Below are 7,323 nucleotides of genomic sequence, written 5' to 3'. Positions count from 1 at the left end.
TTGGACAGCCCTGTGTTAAGTCTTGAGAATGAGGACAAATGAGTTTGAATTGGATGCAAAGAAAGAGCGAACACTGGTGGAAGTGTTAAAGAATGGAGATGCGTAACATGACATCAGGACGTTAGGGAAAAAGCCTTGTTCTGAGAAGTGTGGCAGCAAAACATGCAACAAACAATACTTCAGAGGATATGTGGTAGATTGTGGATGTGAGAAGAATCTAGTGGGGTGAGTGGGAGGATGAGATCAAAGGGTATGAAGGGAGGTGGGAGAAGGAGGGGGGTTCCGAATGGAAAAAATATGATAACCTTTTATATCAAAGAGAAAGGAGGAGGACATCTACGCAAGATGTATAGAAGGTTGAAGACCAGATGATGTTATTGTTATTATATCTACCATATCCCTTTCTTGGAATGTTCTCAGCCCTCTTGAGGGCTGACAATGATAAAGAATTCCTTTTATTTTTATTTTTTCCCCTGCATCATATAATGGGTTTATTCTTAGAGCACGAATAAAGAAAATGTTAAACAGGCCAGAGAGCAATGTTGCAGTAGAATGGTTTAGAGGTACCAGCAAGTAGTCAGAATTTGATTTGCAGTTAGTTTTGGCTTCATATCTTCTCATACAGGCTCACTTATCAAGCACGCTTTGTGCATTTAGAAAGCTTAGATTTAACTTACCTCACTCTAGTCACTCAGCAGAGGTAATAAAGTTAGAAACCAGGTGGCCCTCAACTACCTCTATAATAAGTAGGAACTAATGGGCAGCCAGGCGAGCTATGTTGCCTTCTGTGCCATCCTGATTTCTTCATGTTAGCCATAGCAGAATACTGAGGGTAAAGGCTGCTCATTTAAGTGCCTCAGTTATGAGCCTAAAGTTATGTGGAATGAATCTGGATTAAGGAAACACGGGTGACCTTACTGGTGACTGCAAAGAGCTGTGGGACTTCTCACTCTGTGCTGAAACACAACATTCAGCTCCGCAGAGAACAGGACCCTACTCAGTCAAAGCCTTTGTCACACAATGGTGTGAAATTTTAAAATAAAAGCTGGTACAAAAGTCCGGTAATACACATCTGCAATGCTCCCTCTAACCTGTGTTAGCAAGGGATTCTCTTTCCACACATCGCCAGGAGAAATCTTTTGTTCTCACAAAATTTAAAATGATGGCATCACCAGCATATTAAAGAACCTTAATAAGCATGTCATATCATCTTTAACGATGTTGTCTGCCTCATATGCCTCTTCTTTCTGGATTACTTTTCTTCTGTCTTTTCTGAGTGCTGAATGGTGATGAAGCAACGCTAGCTATAAACCCTAGCAGTCGTTTGGGGACTACTGACTCACTAAGAGGGTCCATAAGTTTAAATCCTGCTGTATAATTCTTCAGTACAGTAATATATTTATTTCTGTTTTAAACGCGGTAATAGACATATCATAAGCCTTTAGCAGCTTCTAGCTTGGAGGCAGTAGGACAAGAACATGGTGATATTAAAGAATGACATAGGGATCTATGTTAAATTGCTAATTACCTGGCACTGTACTTGCTTTCTGCTTATAATAAAGATGTGATGGTATTCCCAAATAATTCATAAAGCCTTACGTGAGCAAGCTAGCCTTGTATTACTTCAGTATAATTGAAAGTGATGAAGTGGAAGACTAGAGGTGTTTATTTTAGAATAACACTGTTAAAGTAAAATGCCAAAAGACAGAGAAAACCACTAGAGATCATGAAAGGAGTGAAGAGAAGAAAACTAACAGGGTCTAGAATAATCAGAATCATAAACACTGTAGCAAACAATTTAATTTTATTTTAAATGATTCCTAAGTAACAAATTAAACAACCAGCAAACCAGTGATTGTTAAGTTTCTTGGCCTGGATGCATATTGAGCTGTCATAAATGAGTTTACAAAAGCACATTTTCTTTGTATTTGAAAGCAGCAGTTTGATAGATCTAAGTCAGCTCCAGAACATTCCAACTTAGCAGGGCAAATTCTGTCTCAGGTACATACCTGAACATCTTTTCAGTACAGCTTGCATTGTAAGAAAAGGTGTCAGAATTATAAATATTTTCTTATTTCTTTTCCAGTGAGTCTAAGAAGAATGTATGTTCCTTTGGTAGTGGTGTACCAGTGCTGGTGAGAGCTATACAATATATGTTACAAGTTTGACTTTGCTTCCTCGTCAAAGTGTCCATATTGCTAATGAAAGATAATTTTTAAAAAATGTACTTTCCTCAGAATCTGAAATATCAAAATATATTAATTCTCAATCTTTTCTGCCTTGAGAGGCATGCAAGGACCCATTGAGCCAAGACCTTTGACTCCTTCAACATGGGGAAAACATGGAGACTGCAAACCACTGATGCTCATTCAGACCCCTTGGTTTATTTTTTCTCTTTCTTTTACTGGTGATGACAGTCCCCTGGGGCCTAGGTTACTCTTGACCAGAAAGAAAAGGCAGAGAGAGGCACCTTGAAGGAGCTGGGATGCTGGTCTATAGCAACAACCTGTGATGTGGGGTGGCTGAAACACACTATCTAACTAGCCTCTATGAATTAAGAGGAGGAAATCAGCATATGGATGGTACAGAGCGCTGTACAGATTAATGCAGTCCAGTATTTCATTTCATTTCCTTTTCCTTCCTGTCTTTCTATCAACCAGCAGTCACCCAGGTGCTCAGAATTTTGATAGCATCCCTTACAAACCTTTTCAGTAGCTCACTGAGCAATTTTCTATGGGCAATCACACTAAATGTATCATAGCTCCCACAATGGCTTTTGAAGTCACTTTGGCACAACCTTGTCTTCCGCTACTGTGCATCGCACCAAGCCAAATATCCCCTAACAAATTTGCCTGATAAGAAAGAGGACAAACAGTACTCTATCCCTTTTGGATATCTTGTGCTGAGGAACAAAAGATGGAGGACAGGGCAGGCCTTGGTTGTGAGACAATACTATTCAGAGGCAGGGGGAGGAAGGGAAATGATCTTTCTTCCCTTTGTCGGTGTGTTTATTAGATGATAAAAAAGAGCTACAGGCTGCACTCCCCATCCTGTAGCTTTACTATTAGAGGCAAATGCAGAGGATTAACAGTTCTCCTTAGAGATATCCCTGTACCTGGGAATGGAGACTTACTGCAGGGAAAGGGTAAGAGGAAATGTTCTTTACCACTGCCTCTCCTGTCACATACTCTGAGGTGTTGCAGGAGAAACTCTCCTAAACATCTAGCTTTCAGCCTCCACAGCTGAGACTTGTGCTTTGACAAGAGAAGTCAGATCTTTGTATTGTATTATATATACACTATATTGCTGTTAGACAGACAACACTCAGGAAAACTAGGGCAGCTTCTAACCCAAGACACTTAGGTGGTTTTGTATGTGACTGTAATGATTAGGGTTAAACAAACCCACAGAAGGAACGGTGATCAAACCCACAGGCTTCTTTTAACAGTACAAGCATTTTAGCATTTGAATTGAAGCTTTATGCACTATTTAATGAACACTCTTATCTTAAGATTTAATAAAGGGAAAATTCTTGAGTAATCTACTCACATGGGAAACAGTGGGTGGCAATTTGCTGAATCAGCACTGAAAGTCACAAATTTTCTAACACAAAACAGAATCCTCTCATTTTTCTCTGTCAATGATGTGCAGTTAGTAAATAACACATAAAGAAGAATCAGGGGTATGTTTAAAATTGTACCCTGTTATAAAAATAGAACTGTCAAGCTGGATTGCTGAGTCTGGCAGAGGGAGGGCATTAGCAGAGGAAAAGTAGATGCTTGTTGAACAGCTGGAAGATGATTTGTGGCAAGAAGGTGCAAACTTAACAGTTGTGCAAAAGAGCATTGATTGGTGGGAAATTAATTGGTTAGATTCACCACAGTTACAAGCTCTTTTATAGTCATTACTTTCAGCTGTGACAGATGAGGATAATGCTACAGTTAAGACCTTGGTGTTTTCTTGTAGCTGAAGCTGTGTATTGGAATGAATTATTGGCCACAAAAATACATTTTTTGTATACAATTTGCTGAGTTGTAGCCAGAGCCTCAGCAATAAATAAATAACTATTCCGTCACAATAATGGCAAATGACGTTGCTAATATGCTCCTAGTCCATTTCACCTCTATGTCTGTTTTAGTTAACATTGGTATTGACCAGAAAAAGAAGAGAAGAAGGAAAGAAAAAAGAAAAGAAAAGAAAAGAAAAGAAAAGAAAAGAAAAGAAAAGAAAAGAAAAGAAAAGAAAAGAAAAGAAAAGAAAAGAAAAGAAAAGAAAAGAAAAGAAAAGAAAAGAAAAGAAAAGAAAAGAAAAGAAAAGAAAAGAAAGACCTTTTTCTTTCGTGTACGATACTGTGTTTACAGTGAAATGGACATGCTATAATTACCCAGTTGGGTGCTAGCAGAGGGAGGAGAAGGCTGTCACAAACATATCTAATGGGGATATGCCAGTATTCTTTGCTCTGAAGATGCTCCTTTTAGGTGAGGGTTGAGAAAGCTGAAAGTACCTGTTACTTCTGCATTACCTAATGTATCACTAAATAAAGCAATTCATTCTCAGTGAATAGCTTTCAGTTCAACCTTGGTTTGAGCAGATGTTGCAAGGTTAGACAGTATTGTAACTGTTGGAGCAGTGCTTTGAGCTTCCTTCTTCCTCAAAATAAAAACCAGATGGTTTTTCAAGATGGAAGGCCTGTGTAACTGGTATTTATCATCCACCCTCTAAGCTGGATGAAGTTCCTCTGGGTGGCATCCACCATCAAAGCTGAAAACTAAGAAGGTAAATCTTAAGCGCTCCAGTTACTTCATTCATGCTTTTTAAACAAATGAAAAAGAAACTACTCATTTGAAACGGACCTTGGAAGACAAGGTATTCTGAAGTGTTTTCTGGCAGATGAAGTCCCAACTCACCCACTAGTGAGGGTTTAAGGACTACTGCGGGGTCTGAAATCTTACTTTGCCCTTCACTTGCCATTTGTCCTGTGTATTCCTAAGATGCAAACAATGATTAGGGGTGACAGCATCTGTCCCTGATGTCTTGGTGCAGGAAAAATATTCTGTCCAGCATACAGGATTTCTGTGAGAAGAAATGCATTTTTTTTAAAGCTGAAATGTCCCGAGAGGGTTTAAAGAGGGTTTAATTTAGAACAGGGAGAAAAGGGGGGTGCCGAAGGCACGGGGGGGGGTTGGGGGGGGGGGAGGGTGCTGCTTATGAATAAACTTCTCCAGGGTTTCCACAGAAGTACTAGTCTACTCTTACTTATAAAGGCTAACGAAAATTGTGGTAAATTTGCAAATAAACTCAATAAGGGAATGTAGAATACAGCTAATTTTTTGGAGGTTATGAGTTTGACAGATAGGAATGAACACAGAAATAATTGAATGGCATTGTGTGATCTGTAGTGAATTAAAGCTTCCATTCCCTATCCTGAGACAGTGTGGGACAAGACTCCTCCAAGGAAAATTTGGAGATGTCAGTGAATCAGAGCTTGCAGAAAAATGTTCCAAAGTCAGCAGTGCCCCATTATTTCCCAAACTATTTCCAAGATGCTGGAAAAACACTAATAATATACTACACTGCAATGAGAATCTCCTCCTGAGACCACCATTTTTCACATTTGAATATTCATTCTGCAAATCAAACTTCAAGAGAAATGAATAAGAAACAGTTGAGGTCACTTTATATCAGGTGTGAATACCTATCTCCTGAGAGCTATGCAATGTAAAGGAGCTCCATGTTTTGAAAACACAATCAGCTTTTGTTTGTTTGTTTGTTTGTTTTTTTGTTTTCAGAAGGACTTAATCCTTGTCTAACCTGTAAAGAAAGCATTGTTTTTCTCATACACAGTGACACAATACAAGAAAAAAAAAAGTATTTTTTTCGAAACCATTTGTTTTAATTAATTCCTTATTAAATAGTAATAGGTTATGAAAGTTTCAAATTTCCAAAGGTGGTCTGAAGTTGTATTATTTCCAAAACTATTTTTATAATATTTCTGAAATTATGGACAACTGAAAATAGTTATTTGGCACTAAGGAGTAAATAAGTTGAGATCGTTATTCCTTCAAAATTAGAAGGTGGCTTTACTCACCTTTATTCAATACAGATTTGGTGAATAATATTAGCATGACACCAAACGCAGTGAAATGTGTTGTATATAACACAATATTTTATTAAAACAGAGAAAAAATTTGACACTTTGTGAAACACCAAGCTGAAAAGGAGCTTGGGAACACTGGTGTCTGACAGCTTATGCATCCAATTACTGATATGTCACCAGAAATATGTGGGAATAAAGTAATGAGATGGCAGTTTCTGTAACAAAGGGTAACATTGTCTTCTTACATCTGTATCACCAATTTCATATTATGTATAAATCTACATTTTCCTGTTAACTCTTTACAGTCACACAGATCTCTTGATCAAAAAACAGAGTACAGTAATACACATGCAATGAAATTAATAAGCACTAAAGACCATTCATATTGTGAACTTAATTTCAGTGTTGTTATTGCCTTCACAGAAATATATATTGCTTTAAAGGAGGTACTCGGCGTATTTTGATATGAGACCATAAGCTGACACAAAAGGTTATATTGGGAAAGAGAGGTTTTTCTCTTTTTACAGTTTTATAAATGTAACTTCTTTTAATCACACCAGGTATTTTTCATATATTTTCCTAGAAATTTTTTAAGTTCCTCTTCAGAAATTAAAATAGATGAAAAATTTAAAAGCAGCATGACACCAGTGATTCAATTCAAACACAAACTGAACTTTTCTAGAAGAAAAAACCAAAAACTTATTTAATTGTAATAAAATTTGTATCTATCCATTTCTGGTTAGAAATGAGGATCCAAAGGCCCATTTATAATAAGGAGTGATGTCTTCATCAACTAAATTTCAGGTTGGAAATCAGGAGACATTTCTTCCCAGAAAGAGTAGTTAGGCATTGGAAGGGGTTGCCCAGGGAGGTGTTGGAGTCACCATCCCTGGGGATGTTCAAGGAAAGGTTGGACGTGGTGCTTAGGGACATGGTTTAGTGGGTGACATTGGTGGTAGTAGGGTGATTGGACCAGATGATCTTGGAGGTCTTTTCCAACCTTTATGATTATGTAATTCTGTGAACCAAATCATTGTTTCCTGTTTGCAGTACACCATCCTAAGCACTGTTCTCCAGCAGTGCTTAGGTATATTTAGAGACATAACTGGCCAGAGTGTCTGACAATAAAGAGTGTAAAATTGTTTAAAAGCTTACTGTCTCCCTTTACAGGCTTACATTTGCTACTTAATCAAATCCCAGACTGTCAGCTCTGTTGTGTTGCTCAT

The sequence above is a fragment of the Anser brachyrhynchus genome, assembly GCF_964034855.1.
Source record: "Anser brachyrhynchus genome assembly, chromosome: 1".
In the NCBI taxonomy this organism is placed as follows: domain Eukaryota; kingdom Metazoa; phylum Chordata; class Aves; order Anseriformes; family Anatidae; genus Anser; species Anser brachyrhynchus.
The sequence above is the reverse complement of the archived record's forward strand: the minus strand, read 5'-3'. Positions refer to the sequence as shown.